Source organism: Macaca fascicularis, chromosome 4 (genome assembly GCF_037993035.2).
Source record: "Macaca fascicularis isolate 582-1 chromosome 4, T2T-MFA8v1.1".
Lineage (NCBI taxonomy): Eukaryota > Metazoa > Chordata > Mammalia > Primates > Cercopithecidae > Macaca > Macaca fascicularis.
The window spans coordinates 92,590,219-92,615,283 of record NC_088378.1 but is presented as its reverse complement, the minus strand read 5'-3'; the positions used below and the strand labels follow the sequence as shown (position 1 = coordinate 92,615,283).

The following is a 25,065-nucleotide window of genomic DNA, read 5'->3' as shown; positions in this document are numbered from 1 at the left end:
CGCCCTGTGTCCAAGTGTTCCCATTGTTCAATTCCTACCTATGAGTGAGAATATGCGGTGCAACCTATCACAAGGGTGTCCATTCTCATTGGGTGATGCTGACAGGACACCAGTTGATTATCATGTAAGCAGATGAGACCACAAATTAGATACTTTGTTCTGTTAACCATTTGCTCATATGTGAACTCTGAGTTAGCTGTTATCAATGGCCAATTGATAATTTAAACACAACAAACCACATTAAATGCTCTTCTATTTTACTGTATAATGTAAGTTTAAGCTCTTAACTATGCTTTTAGGCTAGTATTAGGCTAGTATTAAAGATGAGTAATACAAACTAACTTATTATTTCCCAATACTTAAGATAACCTGTACCCAAGGGGAAATAAGAGAATAAACAAGAATCAGGTATTTCCTTATTCTAGGCTCTATCTCATTAAATTCCCATGAAAACCCTCCATCATTATTCCCATGTTACAGATGGGCAAGTTAATACTCAAGAGTGTATCTAATATCACACAACTCTCTAAGCACTAGCACAAGAATGACTTATTATGTGCCCCTCCAAAAACAGTGTGAGAAAGTGTGAATGTGCCTAGGAAACTTAGACTCAGGGAGGTTAACTAGCTTGCTCAGACTTACTCCAGACTCCCTCTTCCTAGGAATATGAACTTGATAGTGTGAAAATTGCACTATTTCAGACATATATTCAACTCAAACTATCTCTCCTTCTTCAAGGCTCCTGTGTGCTTCCTTCTACCCTCCTATCCTCTGTAACCTTGGCATCCATCTTTATCAGAGCCTTATAGTCTTTCTACACACACACACACACACACACACACACACCCACCCACACCCTGCTTCTCTCCTCACAATGGCAGGACTTTCATTAGTTCAATTTAAAAAGATCTCAGAGTCTTTTCTTTTGTTTTAGGACTAAGTGTCCCTTTTTCTTGCTCACAGGGCAGTGAGAGGAGTTCAATGTTTTGCGGCTTATTGTGCACTGGGAAAGGAAGCCTGTTCTTACAAGTCTGCAAATTATTCTTCCCCTTGTCTGGGCAAACAAATTAATCTAATCATGAAAGAGTGTTAAGAGGGGGAGGGAAGGAGAAAAATGGGAGGGGAGTGGGGAAAAGGGGGAGAAAGGACAACAAAGTTGAAGAGGGAAGAGGCAAGAATAAAGATTTAAAACAGAGACTGCCATGGAAGAAGAATGTTTCCCATGATTAAGGGGTCTTCTTTCAGAAGAAAACTACTTTGGATGCAAAATAAGCCCTTCTAATGATAAACTATTTGACTTCATCCAATTTCCATGGGTCCCATCCAAATTAATTTCATTCCTTTGTCAGGCTCCTCCCCTCTTTAGTTCTTGACTCCATCTGTCCTCTCTGAAGAATTGCTGGGCACTCTAGCTTCACACCTTTCTTCCTGGCTGCTTTGGGCTTCCAAGACCAATCTTTCACACAAAGGCAGCTCATGCAACGATACAGGGAGAGAGAACTAATTGGCAAGGGCCATTCTTAATGCTTCAGAGAAAACCCCAAACAAATGGAAAATTCCAAGCTTGTTTTAAATAGAAAGCTATTCCTGTAATTCTTAATTCTATAATTACCATGTTGTGTAGCTCTGGCAATGAATCGCTCCACTTATATTTTTCTCTAGAAAACTCTGCTTTTAAGGAACTACTTACATATGTCAAATAATCCAGTAAATAAAATTTGTATGTCATGCAAAACAGTTATATAGCTAGCATTCCCTAAACAACAGAACCAGCTTCAGAGATTTAGCTCCAGAGGGGATCACTGAAATCTTCTAGTTAATAACCTCCTTGTCCAGGGCGCAAAGGGCCAGGATGAATTTCCCCACTTCACTACACAGTTAGTGGTCATGCTAAGAATAGAAGCCAGGTCTGAGTTCTGGTCCAGTGACCTGATCTCCTTTATTGTAAAATTGGAAGGTTGATAAAGCCAGAAAGAGCTTACATTTAGAACACTGGGAAACAGTCTTATATTTATAATAAGCCCTCAACTATAAACATGTGACCACTTTTCAAATTCCGGTTTTCTTTCCCTTCCAGCACTCAGGTTTTGCATTAAGAAATAAAAGCTGTTCTTCATCTAAATTCAGCAGTCATTGAAAGGGAAATATGCTGCCTCAGAAATCATACACAATGTGCTTTATGGTCACTTCTACATGTTCAGAATCATCCATTCTTCTGATTTATGCTTGATATTGTTCTTTTGCATTACTATGGATAATTATGTGTTGCCTAAATTTTTAAAAACCAGTAACAACTTCATCAAATGTGTTTTTACAGTTTTCCCAAAATATTCATTGTAATTTAAGAATGGCTTTATGCATATTCCCACTTAATTTTCTTCATTTCAGATTTTAAAATTGTCTAGCCATAAGACTACACTATCTTACTTCTTCTACCTTGTTTACACTTCACTCCTTTTCTCCTTTACTGATTTTTCTTCTGCCAAATAAATGTGAATGTATGCCCAAGTCTTTACTTTTAAGCCACTCTTCATACTTTGGCCAATGAAAGTTCCAACTTTTTGTCCCTTTGAAAAGAAATCATTTCCTATATGTGTTCCCCTCCCACAAACTCAGCACCTCCTAATTACCCAGGAATCCTTCTCCTTTGTTGACGTTAATTAGTTATACAGTCTCAAGATTCTGCCTTCCATTTCATTTCAATTTAAGTTAACAAATATTTTCTACCCCTTACTTTATGTAGAGTGCTGTACTAGGCTCTGTGTGGGATAAAAATGAGCAAGTTATATTCCCTCTTCTCGAGACAGTACTTGTCAACAAGGAATGTCTTCTCCAAAAAGATAAAATGGAGCTGATAAAGTGTCAACTTTAAAGGGGTATTTTAAGGATTAGATGAACTAATGTGTGCAGTTCCTAGGATATGCTAAATCCTTAGTATAAATTACCTGATATTATGTTACTTTTATATTATTGCCAAATCATTGCTTTGATCCTCTCCAGTCCTAACATGCTGACAAAAGTATATACAGTACAAGGCTAAATGTGCTAAGAGCAACAGAAGAGCTAGCAGACACCATTTTAAACTAGTGGTTACATATCCCAAGTAATGAGACATACCAATGTAATTTAACTCCTGATATGATGCACTGAGAGGACACCTCATGTTTGAGATATCTGTGCCATAAATGCATAATCTGAATCAAATCAGGAGAAAACATGAATGAACCCAGATAAAGAGACATTCTACAAAATAACTGTCAAGACTCTTCAATAGTAGTAACCTTATGAAAGACAAAGAAAGACTGGGAAACTGTCTCTGATTGAAGAAAATTAAAGAAGCATGCCAGCTAAATGCAACATGTGATTCTGGACCAGATAAAGGACATTAGTGAGACAATTGTTAGGATCTCAGTCAAGTCTGTACATTAGTTAATGGTATTGTATCAATGTTAATTTCCTGGTCTGGATCATTATGCTATGGCTATTCAAGTTATTAAGATTTGAAGACACTAAGCAAATAGTATATGTAATTTTTTTTGTACTATGTTTGCATTGTTTGAAAGTCTGAAATTATTTCAAAATAAAGGTTTTTGTTAAAATGACAGGAGTCATATAAAGTATAGGCAGAAGACAAAGGAGAGAGAATCTTTCCTCAAGTCATAAGTCAAAGGGAGGGGAGGAGGGAGGATAGCAGAAAGATTTTGGGGGATGGAAGCATTTGAGGCTGCCGATATTGAGGAAAGATACTCTAAGCAAAGGAAAGAACAGAATTAAAAGCAGCAAAGAACAACGTATGTTTTGGATATTAGTAATCATGTTCCTTTGGAGCTCAGCGTCTTTGAAAGGGAAGTAGTGTGAGGCAACAGTGAGAGGTGGATGTTTCTGTGTCTCTATAGTAGGCTGAATAAGGCACCTCCCCGCAAAATGTCCATATCCCTATCCCCACGACTTGACAATATGATACCTAACATGCATAAAAGACTTTGCAGATGGGATTCAGTGAGGACCTTGAGATGGGGAGACAATCCTGGATGAGCCAGGTGGGCACAAAGTAATCACAAGGGTCCTTATACAAGAGAGGCAGGAAGACCAAAGGCAGAAGGAGGAGATGGGATAAAAGGAGCAAAGGTTGGAGTAATGCACTCTGAAGATGGAGGAAGAGGCCACGAGCCTAGAAATGCAGACAGTCTCCAGAAGCTGGGAAACACAAGGAGGCTGTCCTGCCAACACCATGATTTTTGACTCTGACCTCCAGAACTGTAAGAGAAGAGATTAGCGTTCCTTTAAGACTCTGAGTTTGTGGTAATTTTTTACAGCAGCAATCAGCAACGAATACAGTCTCTATACCTTACTTTGGTCTGAAACTCATTTCAATTTCACCTCCATCTGGGCTAGGGTTACAGTCTCCTACCTGTTCTCTCTGCTTCTATTCTCCATTCCTCCTTTCTATGAAAGGATGTCAGATTTATTTTTCTTACGCCCTGGACTGAGCATGTCATTCCTGTAAACCAAAGCTCTTAGGCATTCACAGTAGCTGCTAAAACAAATCCACATTTACTATCCTGGCATTTAAGAACCTCCACAATCTGGCCTCAAAGTGCATTTCCATCTTTATCTGTACTTCTCTGCAGCATTACCTTGTTACCTAGGCAAGCAGACTTAGTCACAGTCTCCAGGGCTCTCCTTCTGTATTTCAGAATGCCAGCTTTGAAGGTCCAGGTCACTCTTCCCCATTCTTCCACATGCCAGTTCATAGTGATTTCTCTCTCTGCTGAACTCTTAGAGACTTAAATGACTGTGTGGTCTGTCATTTGTTCATAGAGTCCAGAGTGCCTGAGAATTGAAACACAGGAAATCAACTTAGACTGGATGGGATTGCCATCTAATGATATGATTCAGAGTTTTATGTGTGAACCTGGGAAGCAGATTTAGAAAGTACTCAAGTCAATTAAAGTGTATAAATTAGAATTTTGGGAGCAAAACTAAAACTAATAGAGAAAAAAATGTTCCAGACAACATGATTTAACGAGTAAGAGGTCCTATGCATTCCGGCTTCAAAATCCTGGATCTGTTACTGAGTAGTTTTATTCCTACAGCTGAGATTATTATTGATTAACTGACTGTGCTTGCTCAGGCTGTTATTATAAGTCAATCCTCTGATTATAGTAATTTTCACATATAGCTCTTCCTATGAAGAGAGAATCTACTGGCATGAACTGTGGTTCTCATTGTAAATTAGCATTTAGTTTCATACATCAGTCTCTTACGAATTTGGTTATTAAATTGATCACTAAGGCTAAGTCCAAAATCACTAAATCAAGTGAAGGAACCAAAGCAATTTGCTGCGTTGCTCTGGCCAATGAAGGAACTTTATACTATCTGCATCTGAATTATTTAGACTGTCTGTAATGATCAAATTCACCAGATTATTGCTCAACCTTCTACTGTAATTTGCATAGATAGCCTCCATGTGAACCTGGCATTGTCCCTGGAAGTGCCAGGCAGCTGCTCCATTGAAAACAATAACAGCTGTGAAACTTAAATCACTTCATGTTTCAGTAAGATGACAACAACATGGCATACAAGCAGCAGACTGAAAATTCTTTTCAGATAATGCTTGTTGAAAACACAGAACAGAAAAAAATCACACAATTCAGTTGTGTGCTTTAAATTCCGCAGATAGAGAAGCCAGGGCCTCCCTCAGAGACCCGAGGTGATTAATGGTTTTATAGTGTTGCCTAGAGCATGCTACCTTAGCACACACATTGAATCCCATAACTCTCATTCCTAAATGAAACACAAGAGAACTAAGAAGCACTCAGTACGAGTCATAATTTCCTTCATATTCTGGTGTTAAGTCACAGTAATTAATATATCTATAAACACTTCTTGATGAAGCCCTTTTATATTCTTTTTACTCAAATTCTCTCTTTGGCAAATGATTACAGAATTACATAAAGTCCCAAATCCCAACAAACATATCTAGAAAATAAATAAATAAATAAAACATCTTATGTTTCTTTGCACAGTTCCTCATTGCACCATAGTAGTATATATCACTACAAATTAGTACAACCAATCATACAAAATCAAATTCATAAAGACTTCAGAAAGGGGGATGCTAAACTCAGAAGACTTCAGATTACCAGAAATTCAGAGACAGTGGAAGTTGACAATTTCAACAAGTTTTCTAGCTGACCTTTAAATGATTTTGATGAAGAAAAGGGCAGGCCACTTGAGCAGGAGAAATAAATGCTCACCTATGTCAAAACATTTGGCAGGCACTGGGTTGGGCCCTCTGGCTTGAATGAATCTCAAGTCACCTGTCAGAGGACCGGCACTTCTATTACTTTTGGATTTGAAAATAAGCTGAGATCCGGCCACTGCACTCCAGCCTGGGCCACAGAGCGAGACTCCGTCTCAAAAAAAAAAAAAAAAAAAAAAAAAGAAAAAGAAAATAAGAGACCCCTGTTTAAAACCAAATATTCCAGCCAGGGCAATACCTTCCTGTGTGCCATCAGGGTCCTTTTCAAAAATCTGTTCTAAAATTCTTTCTCTGATCAAGTACAATAAGTGGTTTTCCTGCTTAAAAGCCACCCACTGATTTCCATTGTCTCCAGCATAAAATCCTAATATTTCTTAATATAGTCCATCCCACTGTGGTCTTGACATATCTTTATTTCTCTTATTTTTTTAAGCTGCAATTAACAGTTTTTTTTATTATAAAAGTAATATGTGGTTATTATAGTTACATTAAAAACACAAAAAAGCATAAATGCTAAAATAAAAATAAACACCCAGAGATAACCACTATTAATCATATTTAATTTTATGTCCTGACAGTTGCTTTTTGCTATGTAGGTATACATTCTCTCTATGCCCTTTTCTTTCACTTTTTATTTGTTTTTTTCTATTGTTAGTTCTTTGCTCTAAGCATATTTCCATGAGTATTTTCTCTCCCATTACTTAGAAAGTCATTAGAAAGGGATCGTAACGAAACCATTTTAGTTTACAAGTTATTAAAGATAGCTACAGGAAGATAATACATGTTATGTTAACCAACATTTTCTACTACATTTTCTATTTTTTTTCCTTCTTCCATTTATTCAGGGGTGTTTATTGCCTTAGGATATTGTACAGCAACATTTGGGGAGTGGGAGCTACATCAAATTCTTCATGTCTGAGCTTCCAAAACCTTAATATTTGAGGACCTTATAACATAAAGCTTATACCACAAAGTGTGGATCTAGAAGAATATGTTAGTAGAGTTTGCCCAGGACTGTCCTGGCTTAAAATATTAAAGCACCATGTCTAAAGAACACCCTCAATTCTGGCAAATTGGGACAGTGGATCACCTTAGCAAAAGCCAGCTCTTTGTGTTCCCTGTTGAGATAAATATTCCACATCCCTGAAGGGAAAGTCTTAGAAGGCAAATCCTTGAGGCAGGGCTCTCCTTCTGTATTTCAGAATGCCAACTTTGAAGGCCTAGGTCACTCTTCCCCATTCTTCCACATGCCAGTTCATAGTGATTTCCCTCTCTGCTGAACTCCTAGAGACTTTAATGACTGTGTGGCCTGAAATCTCATGTCATCTGTTCCTGCCAGGTGTCATCCCTGGATTGATAAGATGGATGGTGTCCAGAGCACAGTCAGTGGCTCAAGTGATAGAAAGGAAAAAATTCTGATTAGCTGCATTTTTTTTTTTTCCTGAGAAAAAGGAAATAAGAGAGTTAGGAAGTATGAGGAAAAGTGTGGAGGAAATCATATGTAAGAGAAATATGAAAGGGTAGGGACAGTGTCTACAGTTGCTCGCCTTGCTGAGGGTAGGAGACCAGGCCAGTCAACACAGCTATAACATTGCCCCCAGCCAGAGCCAACAACCCACAACTGGGGGCTAATGCAAGTGCCCTTGAAGTGACTTGTCATTTACTCCCCAGGGCACAGTTGAATTCCTTCATTTTACAGATGAAAACACAGAAGCCTACAAGAAAAAAACTTACTCAAGATCATTTACTCAGTGGTAGAGTCAGGATAAAAGACCAAGATTCTATACTGGTTATGTTCTATACTGGTTATGTTCACTAATTGTTTGAAACAATATACATAATCATTATAGGACCTATTTTTGGGTTTACATAGACATATTTGAAAACCCTTAGGAACTCTTCAAAGGCTAAGGTTTTATTTTACTTACAAACTAACAAATGAGCCTGTTACTATTTCACTGATGGCTGACAAAAGGCATGAGACTCCTGGAATGGAGAAAAGACTTTATTACTCATAGCAGAAGCAGTGACCAGAGTTTCATGGTTGTTTGCTTCAGGTCTCCATGTGCCCCAAGTTTTATGGGGTAACACAAAGGGCTCGTGATGGATGCCTGCAAACAAAATGGGTTGTATTTACAGGAAAGGAACACTGAGCTTGGGGATTTATTGTTTTTATTCTAAGCAGAACCTAGCCTGCCTTTGGTATCCGGGGAAATATTACCTCATCATTCAAGGTTACTCACTACAAACTCAACTCTAAGAAATGTCTGGTAAAGAGCAGACAAGACCCTGTGTTCTTGCCTGGCACACCCAGCAAGAGCATGCAGGGATACTCAGAGCCCACGGAGGAAGATTGCCCCTCCCAACAACTATCATTTAAACTAAATGGAGTAACAAACCTAAGTGGTTATAAAGTATAATATTGCCCATTAGATTTCCCATTCCTTTCCAAGATAGGGAGTTGACTCACCATATTTTAGGAAATAAAATATTTTTCAAACACTGTGGTACTTTACAAGCACTATATGGACTCCTATAGCCATTTATTTCACTGATCAGTTTTAAAGTATGGCTGTTAAACAAGGGTGATATTCCAAATATTCAACATGGACACCAGTCAATCAGAGCAGAAGCTGGCTATAAACAGTGAGTATACCACACAGTTGTATCAGCCGCTAAGTTCTACTAAGACTGAACTCAGGTTTAACTTAAGATACAGGAAGTTGAACACCAAGAATCTGCTGTAGTATATAACAAATGTACCGTATTTGCCTAGGGATAAGGCAGATATATGAATGTTTGTTAGTGATAACATTGCTAGTCTATTTGATCTAATTAAATTGGAAGTCAGTTCAGAAAATAACTTTATGGCTCAAAAAGAAAGAAATGCTGTTATTATTTTCCCCATTTTCAAATGAATATGAGGAAACCTGCGTGCAGAGACATTAACTTATTTGGAAGGCCAGGGTCAAGTATGGCTTCAGCTCAAAGAAATTTCTAGGGAGCAACTATTAGAGAAAGGTCAAAGAATTCTTCAATTTAAAAAAAGGTAAAATAATCTGGGGTTATGTTTTTATAGTCTTGAGGAAGTATTATGAGTGACTAAAGCTCTGGGGACAACTAAGTGGCACTTAAGATGCTTCCTTTACATATTGTCAATGGAGTCTGTCTGGCTAGTCTCTCCAGGAGGTAAGATATAATTGACAGTAAAAAGTTTCCCAAATAAATTATGCTATTTTCACTCTCATTTGGAAGAAATGCTAAGGCTCATGCATGGCTCATAGCCACTAATCAGCCACCTACAAATCCAGAAACATCTCAAGGAGAAAGCTCTTGCTTCTTTTTCCTCATCCACTCAAGGAAAATAATTTTAAGATTTGTTTCTTGGGAATCTAACCCAGATACATCTTGCCTCATGGTTCTAGAACCATTCAATAAGAAGGACACAGATGACCTAATCTGGTAATTGGAAAAACTGTAGTGCAGAAATGAAGAACTGTGAGATTCACCAAATGCCAATTGCAAGGTAGAATGAATCTGTTGAGCTGAGTTAATTCAAATTATCTGGAGAATTGTCTCATGTCTCTACCTCATAGATCTCGAACCACTGAGTCAGTAGATAGGACCAAGGAATAAACTATGTCTCGTCTTCATTATACCCTTGCCACTACCCCGTCACCAGTTCCAAAATAAAGAGAAGGCATATTTAGTTACCAAGTGACTAGCACCATGGACTTTACATGCTGTATCACTTCATTCCCACATTATAAGCTGGCTTATTGTTTATGTTCTGCAAGTAAAAAAAAAAAAAAAAAAGAAAAAAAAAAAAAAAAAAAAAAAAGAAGCATTACAGCCAAAGAAATGGAGCAATGCAAAAAATAGAAAAAAAGAAGCAAAAGAACAAATCATACTCTATGAACTCTTTAGAATCTTATAATCAGAAAAGCTGAAAGGGAACTATTTTAATTTCAGCATATTTGTTTTTCTATTTAAAAATGATTTTCTTTTAAATTATAGGTTAGAGCATGGGGTAGGGTGAAGACTGGAATCCTTTTAGTATTTGTGGGTTCTAAAGATTTTAGCCAGCTCTGGTCATCTACAAAGTATGGTGGTATATTAGTTTTCTGTGGCTGCCATAAACAACTATCACAAATTTGTTTGAAATTTGTGATAATTGGGGCTTAAAACAAGAGAAATATATTCTATTACAGTTCTAGAGGCCAGAAGTCCAAAAATCAAGGTTTCAACAGGGCTGTATTCCTTCCAAAGGCTATAGGAGATACTCTTTTCTTGCCTTTTCTAGGAAGCTCTGATGGCTCCAAGCACTCCTTGGCTCATGGCTGTATAATTCTCATCTGTACTTTTATCTTCACATGGCCTTCACTTCTGTGTTTGTGTCTTCTCTTATAAGGACACTGGATTTAGGGCCCATCAAATAATCTGGGATGATCTCATCTCAAGATCCTTAATTATATCTGCAAAAACTCTTTTTCCAAATAAGGTCACATTCTTAGGTTAGGAGTTAGGACATGGATGTATTTTTTGGCAGGCCACCATTCAACCCATTACAGGTGTGGTTAGACAGACTAATTTTTTTAAGTTTCCTGCCCTTGTATTACAGCATTTACGACTAAGAAGAGGTACTATGAAAATACAATAAACCATGTTAAAAATTAAAAACAAAATAGGAGTAGGGTTTTGAATTTTCTTTGTTTTTTTTTCTCTGCTGCATCCAAGTGGCTGGCACATACTAGATGCTTAATAAATATTTTTGAATGAAGGAGAGTTCTGGAAGAAAAGTAAGAGATTCTAGGAGAGGAAGCATTTGAGCGAGGTATGAATGATGGGTTGCTCATTGTTTCTGAACATGGCTATGAGGCAAGATGAGATCTCCATTCTCAATGCACAGACTAAGGAGAATAAACAACTAGACCTGGGGAGGTGGAGAAGTTTGCATGGCTATACAGTTTGTCCCCAAAATATGAAGCCAGAGTCCAAATTATAATGCCCAAAGAAGCATGGCAGAAATCAAGATTGCAATCCACTCCTGTAGATAGTCTATAGCATCATTCTCTCAAGTAAAGATGCCAAGATAAACAGGTGTGATATTTTATATGGATTCATTTAGGCAGACTGAGACCCAGTCAGAGGTAGTAATAGCCTTCTAGAGTAGGAACTATAAAAAATTAGGAAGCCTCAGGATCCCAGACAAGAAGATGGGAGCCCAGGGCTAGGATGCAATCCTAATATGGAACGATCAGAGTGCTATTTTTTAAAGTACAGGTAATCAACAATTTTGCATACTGGAGAAATATAGCAGAAGTTAAGAGAAGTCTGTGGGTTAGTAGGCATGCATGCCCATATGTTATCACACATACACCACTAGGATGGGGAAGATATTATTTTATGACCTGCCCCAACCAGGATCTTGGCTTAGGAAATGACAGGGCTGAGCCATCAGAAGGTCCTCCATGTCAGAAAGTGGGCTGGATCAGGAAACGGTTGACATTTTTGGCAGAAGGAAGCACAATCCAGTCAGAGAGAACACATGATAAAATGCACAGGGAAATACAAAACTTGTTTCAAAAATGGTAGATAATGCATGGCTTATCTACCATTTGTTTGGGAAATGAAACTATAAAGTTCCATAGGGTGCCAGTCCTGGACAGGGAAATGAGGAATTTTATTTATATACTTCATCTCATTTAATTTTATGGCAATATTTCAGGGTTCCCTTGAGAAATTAAAGGTTAGCTGGGTTAAGTAACTTGCTCAGGTTTAACCAGCAGAGTGGATAGGATTCCAATTTAGGGCTGTCTGACTTCAACTGATATGCTCTTTCCATGGGATATAAGACCATGGGATATAAGACCTCTTTGCTGCCACTTCAGAAAGTGAAAGAGGCTCCCCAGGAGTGATTAGCACAATACTAAACATGCATGTGTTTTGAAGAAGAGAAATGGACACTAGAAATAAGTATAGCTGGGAGATGACTGCAATAATCCGGGTACAATAAGACAAATCTTGAACTAGAATGATAATAGTAGGAATAACGTAATAAGTTTTGTTAGCCAAAGTTAACACTGTATCCATCCCAGAAGTCCACACAATACATCTAACCATATAGAGTTTAACTTAAAAAATTTATTTAATTGTTTCAGGAGGTGAGATAGAAGAATAGAAGGTGCACTTAAAACGATCCAGGACATGTAAGCCTCATTCTTGTTTTGGAAAAAAAATTACTGTTTTTTTTTTCTATTGATTAACATAGGGATACTTTAAAATATAAAAGGATTCAGCATTTTTAATTTCAAATGTTATGAGGGACATTTATTAAATAATTTTGCTTCCCAAAGTAGTTAGATGATTTATGAATGACAGAGATGGTAAAGATCTCAGAAGAAAAGTGTTATATCAGCTAAACATATTTACAGTAATTTAATTTATTACAACTAAAGAACAGTGGAAGGTTTTGTAAGTCAGAAATATAGACTGTCACTTAAAAATTTAAACCTGTTTTTATAACTTCATTTTTCTAACATTAGCTACAGAGAGAGTTGGGTAGAGATGGCAGCTAGTGAGTTACTCATACTTCTCTTGACTCCAATTTCTTAACCATTTTGTGTTTACAAAACCATCACAGAATTGGAAATATGAATATTAACCACCATCTTCCAAACTCCAGGAGGAACTGCCACTGAGTGAAGCCTAAATATAGACCTGCCCCAGAAGTACAAAATCCAAAGTAGTGAAAACAATGCTAGTTGGAGACATGGGTTTTGGAATTGAACTGTCCTGAGTTTGAATTCTCAGCTTTCTCTGAATAATCTATGCCCTCATCTTTAAATGGAGGACAATTATTTCTCTTTCAGAGGGTTTCTGTAAACATTAAATGTCATAATATGTAAAGTGCTTAGCAAATGTAAAATGTAAGTGCTTAGAAAAGTTCTGGGCTCATTTTAAGAGATTAATGAAGGTAGCTGTCATGATGAGAGAGATTGTTCTCCCTCTCCCATCATGTTGCTGACCTTGGAGATGCAGGGTATTTGTAGAAGCTGGCGATCACATTCTTACTTGGATTTTTTTCTAAAGCAATCAATGCAGTATCCTTCATCCCATGCATCAGTAACTCTTTTTTCATTTGTTCATGGACTATAACACCAAGTAATGTAGTACAACTGGAAGTAAATGTTAGGTGTGTTGATTGCACCTTGAGATGTGCTGGCCATGGGAGGAAGGAGCAGGAGACAGGAAGAGCCATGAGAATGAGTGGTAGATTCTGTAGGCTTTTCACACATACAATTTGACAAGGGGAAATGACAAGTAGATTCAAGTTATCAAGAGTAATTTCCCTCTACATATCACACAATCAGGCAGCAGAAGCAGGAACAGATTCTTTTCCAGACCAGCAGATTCACAATAGGTAAATGCCTAATGGGTATGCAGATCATATGCACTGCATGAGTTAAAGAGGTGCCTCTGAGCCCCAAGTGAATAGAGAGGGGGGTGTCAAGGGAATCTTGCACTGGAGTTGGAATATAAATGCCAAGTCTGGTTGGTGTGTTCTCATTCCAAGATAAGAAAACAGAGAAAGAGAAAGCTGAGGTTCATAAAAGAATCTTAGAAAAATGAAATGTTGCCAACTTAAACACAAGCAAAAGATCTGGATATATATCTTCTCACCAAAGAAGATATACGGATAGAAAATAAGCATATAAAAAAGGTCAACATCACATATCATTAGGGAAATGCAAATTAAAAAATGAAATACTACTGTGTAGCTCTTATAGTGGCTAAAATCCAGAGAAACAAAACAAAACTGATAATACATCAATTGCTGCTAAGGATTGGAGCAACAGGAACACTCATTCATTGTTGATGGGAATTCAAAATGTTACAGCTACTTGGAAGACAGTTTGGCAGTTTCTTACAAAGCGAAACCCAGTCTTCCCACAATACAGTGATATACTCCTAGGTATCCTGGGTAATCACACATCCAACTGATTTGCAAACTTGTATGCACGCAGGAACTTGCATGTGAAAGTTTATAGCAGCTTTATTTAAACTGCCAAAAACTGGAAGCAACAGAGCTGTCCTTTAACAAATGAATGGACAAGTAAATTGTAGTACAATTATTTCATGATAAAATATTCAATGATAAAAAATATGAGCTATCAAACCATATATCTTAAGTGTGTATTGCTAAATAAGTCATTCTGAAAAGGCCATTTATATAATATTAGACTACAGAAAAGGTGAACAAATCAGTGGCATATGCAGAATAATTCCAAATCTATGTAACTACTCTACCTTCCAGGAGGGGCAGTGTAACTCCCTACCCTTTAAGTGTGGGCTGTGCATTGTAGCATCCTTCTGAAGAGTACAGTATGGAAAGGAGGAAAAAAATAACTTTACATTGAAAAAAAAATTTGACAAACATCTTTGTCAAGTGATCAAAGTTAATATCAATGGTGATAAGTCATGTTGATAGTATGCAGGCTTGATATGATCAGAATGGCACTTTACCTGTGTGGCCTTCCTCCCCAAAACCCATAACCCCAGTCTAATCATGAGAAAAATACCAGACAAATCCTAAATGAGGGATGTATTGGTCTGTTCTCATACTGCTATGAAGAAATACCCAAGACTGCGTAATTTATAAAGAAAAGAGTTTTAACTGATTCACAGTTCCACAGGGCTGGGGAGGCCTCAGGAAACTTACAATCATGGTGGAAGGGGAAGTAAACATGTCCTCCTTCACACAGTGGCAGGAGAGAGAAGTGCTGAGCAAAAAGGGGAAGCCCCCTGTAAAACCATCAGATCTCATGTGAACTCACTCTCTATCACTGAGAACAGCATGAGGGTAACTGCTCCCATGACGCAATTACCACCCACTGGCTCCCTCCCATGACATGTGGGGATTATGGGAACTACAATTCAAAATAAGATTTGGGTGGGGACACAGCCAAACCATATCAAGGGACATGCCACAAAATAGATGACCAGTACTCTTCAAATCTGTCAAGGTCATCAAAAACAAGGAAAGTCTGAGAAACTGCCAACAGGAATCTAAGGAGACACAATGACTGGTATGGTCTGAATGCGTGTTCTAAATTCATATTGAAATCCATACCCCTATGTGATAGTATTAGGAGGTGGAGCCTTTGGGAGGTGATTAGGTCATGAAGGTAGAGCCCTCATGAATGGGATTAGTGCCCTTATATTATATAAAAGAGACTCCAGAGACCCCTCGTCCCTTCCACCATGTGAGGATATGGTGAGAAGGCACCATCTATGAGGAAGCAATTCACCAGATACCATATCTCACTCCTTGATCTTGGACTTTCCAGCCTCCAGACTGCAGGAAGTAATTGTCTGTTATTTATAAGCCACCCAGTTAATTGTATTTTGCTATAGAAGCCCAAGCAGACTAAAGACAATGATTGAATGTAATGTGGAATCCTGGATGAGTCCATGCTTTGAGTTAGAAATTTAGCTCCACCTACATTTCTAAACTTTGAGATTAAACAGAGTTGAGGGAATCTTCTGTGGTTCACAAAACACTCTAATCTTTGGGTTATATTGGCTACCGACTCTGTTGCTTGAGATCTAGAGACAAAGCTCATCTCTTGGCATTCCCCTCCCCACCACTGCACATATCTGCTAACCCTGGTCAAGTATTTAATGCACCTAGTAGATTTTATCTTATTTTTCAACTCAGAGTTTAGTATGTTTCCTAATTTCACAAAGACAGAGTTTGCTATTTCTCATTCTTCTCTTTTTAAAAGTTGGTTTTTGCATGGAAAGAAGGAAAGAAATATCCCTATATCATCATCCTTACCCTGAAAGCCCACATCACTTTAATTTTAAAGAAAAGTAAGAATTAAAAAGGCAAGTTAACTGCAACACTCAACATTTCCCCCCACTCCTTTCTACTATCTTGTATTAGTCTTAAATTTTGAGAAAGTAGATTGCAATGGTGTTTTGTGGCACCTTTTAAAACTTTATAGCAGCCAGAACAGTAATGTCATATATTAGTATAACAGCAACAGTATAATTGCTGAAACAAAAAATAAAATCAATTTATGTTCCCTGTAAGATTTTGCCAAGCTTCTAGTTAGTAGCAAGGAATTCTAACACAGACTGACATGTGATTTCAAGATTCTGCCTAAACCTTGCAATAAAATTCCTCATATTTAAGTGTTTGCATTGCCCCAAATAGAACTTTTCCATTAAGTTATTTATTCCTACTATATGTGAGGAATTGAGCCTCATTACCAGTTGAATTTGACTTTTCTAACTTTGTTGAAAATAGTACATAAGATTTTATATTGGCATCAAAATTTTCCTCAAAATTCTTTTTGTTATATTAATTTATTTTCTTTCCTGTATACCCACTTGGTATACATTAAACAGGAGGGCTCAAGAAACAACAATGTGCTATGAATACACTGCAGTAAGTTAGCAATTTACATTTACAGGATTTATCTGCTAAAGATGCTGTAGAAAATAAAAATAGTAATGAATATCCCTTTTAAGAGAAACGTATACAGGCACGAGGCTCAAATAACCCTCTTTAAGATTTGACTGAAAAGAAAATATGTGAGATTTTTCTATAACTTTCTACCTATTCCCAAACCTTCTATCTCCTTAAATAAGTAAAGATAGTTCTCCATTAGCCTTCTTTGCAATATTTGGGTAGCTTACACTGCTGTTGGAGCAGCATCAGGTGCATGTACCTCCAGGGGTTAGGGAATATGTATTCTTTGTAGATTGCATAAGGTTGTGTGCTGTCCTTTGGAAAGTATGCAGATTGTCACCTAGGCTTCTGCCTTCTGCCCTCAGGCATATGTGCTTGTTCCCAGGGACATTTCAGCCCAGCAGAGCAGCCTTTACTAATAGTCTTTGGGACATTTCATTAGACTAATGGTCTAATGGGACATTTCAGCCTGGCAGTGCAGCCTTTACATCTTGGTCTTTGTTTTCTACTTCCTCCTTCTTCATTGAAACTGTATTTATTTTAAATGTATTCTAACTTCACAGGGGCTACTATTTTAGCAGAGTTTAATCTTTTAAGATTGTCATTTCATCTATACTAAGCTGTAGTATATATGATATATATACTACAAAAGACCCTGGATCTGAAGGCAGGTGACTTGTGTTCAAGCCCAGAGCCACACACCCTCCCAGCCAGTAACTGCAAGGGAACCACTCACCTGTGTGCCTCACTTTCCTCCTGCTTTGAAGGAAGATGAAGGTGGTAGCACTGACCTCAAAGGGTGATTGAAAGGATTACATGAATCAATGTAAAGCTCCTGGTACCAGTAAACTCCTAATAAAAGGTGTCTATTGTAATTCTACTCACTATATGTTTTTTTTTTCTTTCTTTCTTTCTTTTTTTGTTTGCTTGTTTGTTTTTTGAGACAGAGTCTCACTCTGTCGCCAGACTGTAGTGCAATGGCGCTATCTTAGCTCACTGCAACATCCACCTCCTGGGTTCAAGCGATTCTCCTGTTTCAACCGCCTGAGTAGCTGGGACTACAGGCATGCGCCACTGCACCCGGCTAATTTTTGTATTTTTAGTAGAGATGGGGTTTCACCATGCTGGCCAGACTGGTCTTGAACTCCTTGGCCAGACTGGTCTCAAACTCCTGACCTCGTGATCCGCCCACTTCGGCCTCCCAAAGTGCTGGGATTATAGGCGTGAGCCACCACGCCCGGCCTTTCTTTTATTTTTAATCATTATATGTTTTTCTTCTCTATTGTTGCTATGATCTAAATATGGCTCCCAAAATTCATGTGCTGGTAATTCGGTCCCCAATGCAACCGTGTTGGGAGGTGGGGCCTAATGGGAGGTATTTAGTTCACAAATGGATTGATACCACTGTAAAAAGGGTTTGCAAGAGTAGGTTTGCACTTTTCTGCTTTTCCTACAAGTGAGGACACAGAGTTGGTCTCTCTCGCCCTTCCACCTTGTGAGTGTGCAGTAAGAAAGCGCGCATCAGGTGCATTGATCTTGGGCTTTCCAGCCTCCAGAACTGTGAAAAATAAATTTCTTTTCTGTATAAATTACCCAATCTGTGATATTCTGTTATAGCAGCATAAAACAGACTAAGACAATTGTCTTACTTTATCTTCTTTTAGTTTTTAAGCTTCCTGATTTTAGTTTTTAAGCTTCCTGATTTTACCATTTCTCTCTTAAATGGTTGTATTTCTTTCTTAATATATTTATACTACTGTAATCTCTTACTTTGTCCTTCAAAGGTGAGGTATTTTTGTCTCTTTCATTTATTTCTCAAATTTTATCATTGTAATTACCTTCATTCCTTTCACAGTTGCATTTTATTCCTGAGCCTTTTTTTTCTCCTTTTATATATTACATCTCTCTTTGTTGAGCCCTTTTAATTTTATGTGGTTCTGGGGTTTTGTTTGATAAAACTTGCTTTTGTTTTATCTATATTTTGTTTACTCATTTATATATCAACTTTTAAATATCTCTTACTTTTGCTTCTTTTATTCTTTCTGTTCTTTGCACTTTAGTCTCTTAATTGCTTTTGCCTCTGTGAGTTTATCTATTTCTAATTTCCTCAGCATCTTGACATTGGTTCTTTGACTTCTTTCGTTGTTTATTTCATACAGGCACAGGAGTATAGGAAAAAGGACTGTATGGAGCAGGTGCCTCAATAGCAGGAGTGATTAGTACATGTTTGCTTCTAGTTCCCCCGCCTCCCCCCGCTGTCTCTCTGGCTCCCATTAATGAAGCTCATGTTTCCTTCAATGTTATTCAATATATTCTTCCATATATCTATATAATATTCATATATTTAGCACATATATTTTATGTGTAATATTATATATAGATCACATATATTGTAAATATCTGTAATTGATGTATATAAATAATTTTATGGCCAGGTATGGTGGCTCATACCTGTAATCCCAGCACTTTGGGAGGCCAAGGCCGGCAGATCACTCGAGGTCAGGAGTTCGTGACCAACCAGGCCAACATGGCAAAACCCCATCTTTACTAAAAATACAAAAATTAGCTAGGTGTGGTGGTATGCACCTGTAATCCCAGCTACTTGGGAGGCTGAGGCACAAGAATTGCTTGAGCCTGGGATGTGGAGGCTGCAGTGAACCCAGATTGCACCACTGTACTCCAGCTGGGGCAACAGAGTGAGACTCTGTCTCAAAAATAAATAAATAAATTTTTATATTTATATATAAATAATTTACATATACAATTCACATATAATATATTAAAATGTATAGATAAATAAATATATCTTTTAAATAATTTATATGTAAAATATTTTATATAATATATAGATATATATTTTATATAATTTATAATAATTTATGATATATAAATATAGATATATTTATCTATACTTACAGATAAATATATGTAGATATTGATATATTTATACATACATCAATAAATATATAATATATATATAACTATCTCTATATAAAAACATGTATAAATATATATTATATATCTATATGCACTATAGATTTATATATGCATAGCCTATATGCACTGTAGTTTTAGTGTATATACAGTGTATATTCTATACACACCATATACATTTTATATATAATATACATAAATATTTATATATTATATTTATATGATATATATTTATAATTTATATATGTATTTATTTATATATCTATACACACACAAAAACTGAGTAACTCGAGATACCCACAGGCTAAAAATCTTCCCTAGGACCATAACAGAATTTATTAAAATAGTACATTTTGGAATAATGCTATATTCATTTATTTAAAAGATTACTTATTTTCTGATTAGAAAGGTAATAGATACTCAGGAGAAAATCTGGAAAATTCAAGAAAGTATTACAAAATAAAAACCAAAAATTACCTACAATCCCAGTAACCTGAGATCACCAACTTTATTTTCCAATATGTTTCTTTCCTCTCAGACTTTTTCAATGAATATATCTGTATATTTTTTCTTTAGAATTAGGATTATACTACATGTAGTAATACGGTCAGCATTTTTCCACTTATCAATATATAGTGATTATTTTTCTTTGTCTTAAAAATCTTTCTAAAAATCAGTTATAATGGTTCCCTATATGCCAGTCACTAGATATGTCATGTTTAAGCATGCCTCTGGTTTTTGTTTGTTTGTTATTCCAGCTCATGCCTAATCTTCTCTCTCTATTGGAAGTTAGATGGTCCTAGCTCATTGTCTATGCCACACGTACAACAGGAGGGGACATACTAGATAAAGCTCATGCACAGCTGACCTTTAGTAAGTTAGGACCTAGATGGTGATGAATCTCAGGACTAAGAATCACAAACTCAAATGGCCATCAGGGCCTAGCAGGTAACCTGGTCCACGCATGGTGGCAACAATAGGGAGCAATGAGGACTATGGTGAACCAGAAAGCGTGGGCCCTTATAAAGACAGCAGCCTCGCCCAGCTTAAAACCATTGTTTCTATGCCTGAAGTCAGGTCCTGGTCTTCTCATTTTTTACAAAAGAAGCCAGAATTCAAATTTTTGATGTATTATCTGATTTTTAAAAATTGACAACTAGTGGAATATTTTAGGAAACACTAAGCCAATACTATGCAAGACAAATGAAACTGAGAGTTAGACTCAGTCAATGGGCCACAAGTCAGAGGCCTCTATATTAGCTGGGTTCTTATGGAAAGACCCAAGCTAAGAATTAGAAAACTGGATCCTCTTTGAATCACAAAATTTGATTGAAGTTTATTGTACTATTATAATTTTAGTTTCATCTATCAACCAGACATAGACAAAGGATAGGTTCTATCCTTTTGAAACAGACTCAGGAACACATCCATGCTAAGGTATCCAGGTGAGAGGCCCAGAAGCACTCAGTACTGTGACCCCCTCCTGTCTTGAGGAAAAAGTGTATGCTAAGGGCAGTGTTGGGAGGGGGAGGAGGCATCTCCATTCCCTCAGCTCTACTGTTAGTGCAAACTGCTACCCTGACACAGGTGAGGAGCCTGAGAATGACGGCTTTCAGAGATGTCTAAATCTGCATAAAAATATGACTGTGCAGCACCTTGAAAGAAAGATTAGGGATATGGAGTGTTTCAGAGGTATAGATACAAGAGAGATGCCGTGAACTAAAGTTCACCTTCTGACATACTTCTTCCTGCCCTGGTCTACAGGGCTTCAAGATTATGTCAAAACTCAGTATTTCAGACTGGTAAAGGATCATTCAGGGCCTGAATAAGACAAGATCATGGAGAAATAATAATGGTTATAGAGCTGGTTTCTTCAAGGACAGCTGAAATTCAGCCCCAAGAGCATGCTGATTTTCAGACTTAGTTGGAGTAGGAAGTCAGCATTTATTCTTTCAACAAGTTTTCATTAAGTGCTTATTACATGATAGGCTCTTTACTATTCATGGAAATTCAACTGTGAACATGATAGACACGATCTCTTATAATCTGGGGGAAGAAGTGGGGGTAACAGACAACTAAACAGGCAATTATAATTTTGTATTAATATAATAATGCTACAACAGGGTAGGTATAAGATGTTATAGAAAACTACCTAACTCAAACTGGGTGTCTTAGAAGGATAAGCTGAATGAACTATAGAATTTGTTAGGGTTGTCTGTGCTTGGAGGAGAAGGAGCTGAAGTAGAAAAACTGATCCATACATAGGGAAATGTGCATGAAAATATTCAGATATCAGAGAGAGCCTGATGCCTTAGAAGAACTGACAGAAGCTTATGCCTAGAGAATTGAGTAGGAGGGGTGAAGCAATGAGAGATGAGAAATCCAAGGAGATCCAGTACCCTAGCTAAGGCACTTGAAGAGGAATCCCAGTAATAGTTATGAATTTAAGTAATTGGTCAATAGCAGCTATTCTTTGGCTAGTGGATTGAGTTGGTGCAGAGAGCAGAACCCTACTCTCAGAGAAAAGGGAGGGTTAGATCTTGGCAAGGTACCAGGGGCTACCCAAATGGACTCGAGCTGAAGACGGTGAAGAGTTGGGTGCTATTCAAAGATGGAGGCAAAAGCTTTGTTGCACAAATTGGTCTAAGTCTATAGTAATATGACTAATTCCCACTGGGGGTGGACATCTGTTTAGTCCGTTTTCATACTGCTGTAAAAACTGCCTGCTACTGGGTAATTTTTAAAGGAAAGAGGTTTAATTGACTCACAGTTCAGCATGGCTGGGGAGGCCTCAGGAGACTTACAATTATGGAAGAAGGTGAAGGGGAAGCAAGGCACCTTCTTCACAAGGTAGCAGAAAGGAAAAGTGCCAAGTGAAGGGAGAAGAGCCCCTTATAAAACCATTAGATCTCATGAGAACTCATTACCATGAGAACAGCATGGGGGAAACTGCCCCCATGATTCAACTACCTCCACCTGGTCTCTCCCTTGACATGTAGGGATTATGGGGATTACAATTCAAGATGAGATTTGGGTAGGGACACAAAGCCTAATCATATCAGTACATAGCTGCAGGATTAGGATTGGTTCATGGCTGGAGCTAGACTGTGAAAAGTGGAGCCTAGGTTAGATGACATTAACTAGCTATTTCTCCTGTGAGAGACAGACAGGAATGAAAAGGCAAGTTACTAACATAGCAAGTATCCTGCTCACTGAGTTCTTAGTTGAACTTGTTTTTGAATATTTTTTTAAGAAAAATTAAGCAGAATTTCAGGCTCTGGAAGGGGTCCTCTTCGAAATTAGTTACTTTAAGAAACCCTATATACACTGCATATGTGATAATTCAGAAGTTCTATATGGAAAAATATTAGTCCTGCTAATACAGTAAAGTCAATTAAATTGCAATTTGGCAATCAAGCTTACATAAACAAGCAAAAAAGGCACATATGAAACCAACAAATAATTTCAGGCCTCACTTCATGTTGAAAAAGATTTTTCCATGCTTCCATTACACATTTATTAATTAGAAACACATTAGTAGCTGAGAATTGAAGTGAGCTTATACTAGACAGACAGTCTAAGCCCAATAGCATAAACTCATGTTGCAGAAATAAAAATGTGCCTTTATAAACATCCATTAAGCATTAATCTCAAATTCTACAAACTAGCAACACAATGTGGAACATTTTAAAATGTAAGCCAAGCAAAACAGCCAAATCAGAATTCACCTCTTCTCTAAACAAAGATGAAAAAGTGAACCATGTGCCATAACTGTTCTCTTTGTATACATATGCTCAAACAGTGTTTTTCAAACAGTTACCTATGAATGAATATTTGGTGCCATCTTATTCTCACCCTTAATGAAGACTTAATGGAAATATTTAATAGCATACACAAATCATCATATCTCAGTGCATTCTCACAATGTCTCCATGAGGTAAGTATTATTTAAAGCTTAGAGAGGATAATCATGTTGTCCAAGGATGGAACTAGAGCTCATATTTTGATCTCGTAACTCTAAATATAATATTATTTTCAATAAACACATTAATAGGTTCTCTTTCTTTAGTGAATAGGGGTTTTAATTCCAAAGAACTGTTTTCTTTCCTTTCCTTCTTTTTAAAAATCTTCATCTTTGATGTTTATCTTTTCAAGTTCAAACATTAGGACACAAAACCTCTTCTTCCAGCTAGACACTAATGTGCTCATTTAATTCTCAAACATTTATTAAGCTTCAACCATGCTCCTGTGTAGGGATGAACAGACAAGTCACATGCCCCTATACTCATTCTATTAATATTAGAAGATCATGTTGAGACCTACATACATTGCCACACAATAAGCCTATAAAATGTTTACATGCAGTAGTAAGATGGAATTAATCAATTTAAGTAAAACAGCTACTTGCCCCTTCCCAACAGGCAGGATCTAGGGAAACTGGATTGAGTCCAGACCTCAGACTTGAACTTGCTTTGGGCTACAGTATATGAAAATAGGACTGAGCAGAATCTTAGGTGGAACTGTGAAACAAAGATGAGCAGAACATTTCATTGGGGCATACTGTCAAGCTATAGGAGTTGTAAAGAGGCAAGCTGGACATGTTTGAGCAAAAATGATCAGGAGGCATGAGGCAAGAACAAATAGAATGCAAGAAGAAACAGATGAATCTACTATTTTGATTAGAGACTTCAATATCCCTCTATCAATAATGGATAGATCCAGGCAGGAAATTAGTAAGGATATAGTTGAACTCAACACCACGACCCATTCACTGGATATAATGGATATCTATAAACTACTTCATCTAACAACAGCATAATACACATTCTTCTCAAGCTCACAGGGAAAATTCACCAAGAATAAACTATACACTGAACCATAAAACACACATAAACAAATTTAAAATAACAGAAATAATATTGTGTATGCTCTCAGACCATAATAGAATTAAACTAGAAATCAATAGCCAAAAGATAGTTGTAATTGAAATCAATAGCCCTAAATACTTGGAGATTAAACAATACACTACTAAGTAACACATAGGTTCCTCAAAAAATAAAACAGAGCTACCATATGATCTAGCAATCTATTTTCTGGGTATATACCCAAAAGAATTGGAATCAGGATCTCAAAGAAATATTTGTACTTCCATGTTCATTGCATTATTACACAATAGACAAGATACACAAACACCCAAATGTTCATTGATGGAAAAAATAATAAAGAAAATGTAGTATATACATACAATGGAATAGTATTCAGCCTTTAAAAGAAAGAAATCTTGCCATATACATCAACATAGATAAACCTGGAAGATATTAACCTAAATAAAATAAGCCAGTTATAGAGGGACAACTACTGCATGATTCCACTTACATAAAGTATT

General features: G+C 37.1%; 1 long non-coding RNA gene across 1 annotated transcript in view; it reads right to left on the bottom strand.

The window, feature by feature from the left end:
- Positions 1-25,065, bottom strand: part of LOC102131869 (uncharacterized) — a 186,657-nt gene that overhangs the window by 106,206 nt on the left and 55,386 nt on the right. Inside the window, exon 4 of the long non-coding RNA XR_006697650.2 lies at positions 4,638-4,833. This is a non-coding gene — a long non-coding RNA (uncharacterized lncRNA). The remainder of the gene's footprint in view (positions 1-4,637; positions 4,834-25,065) is intronic.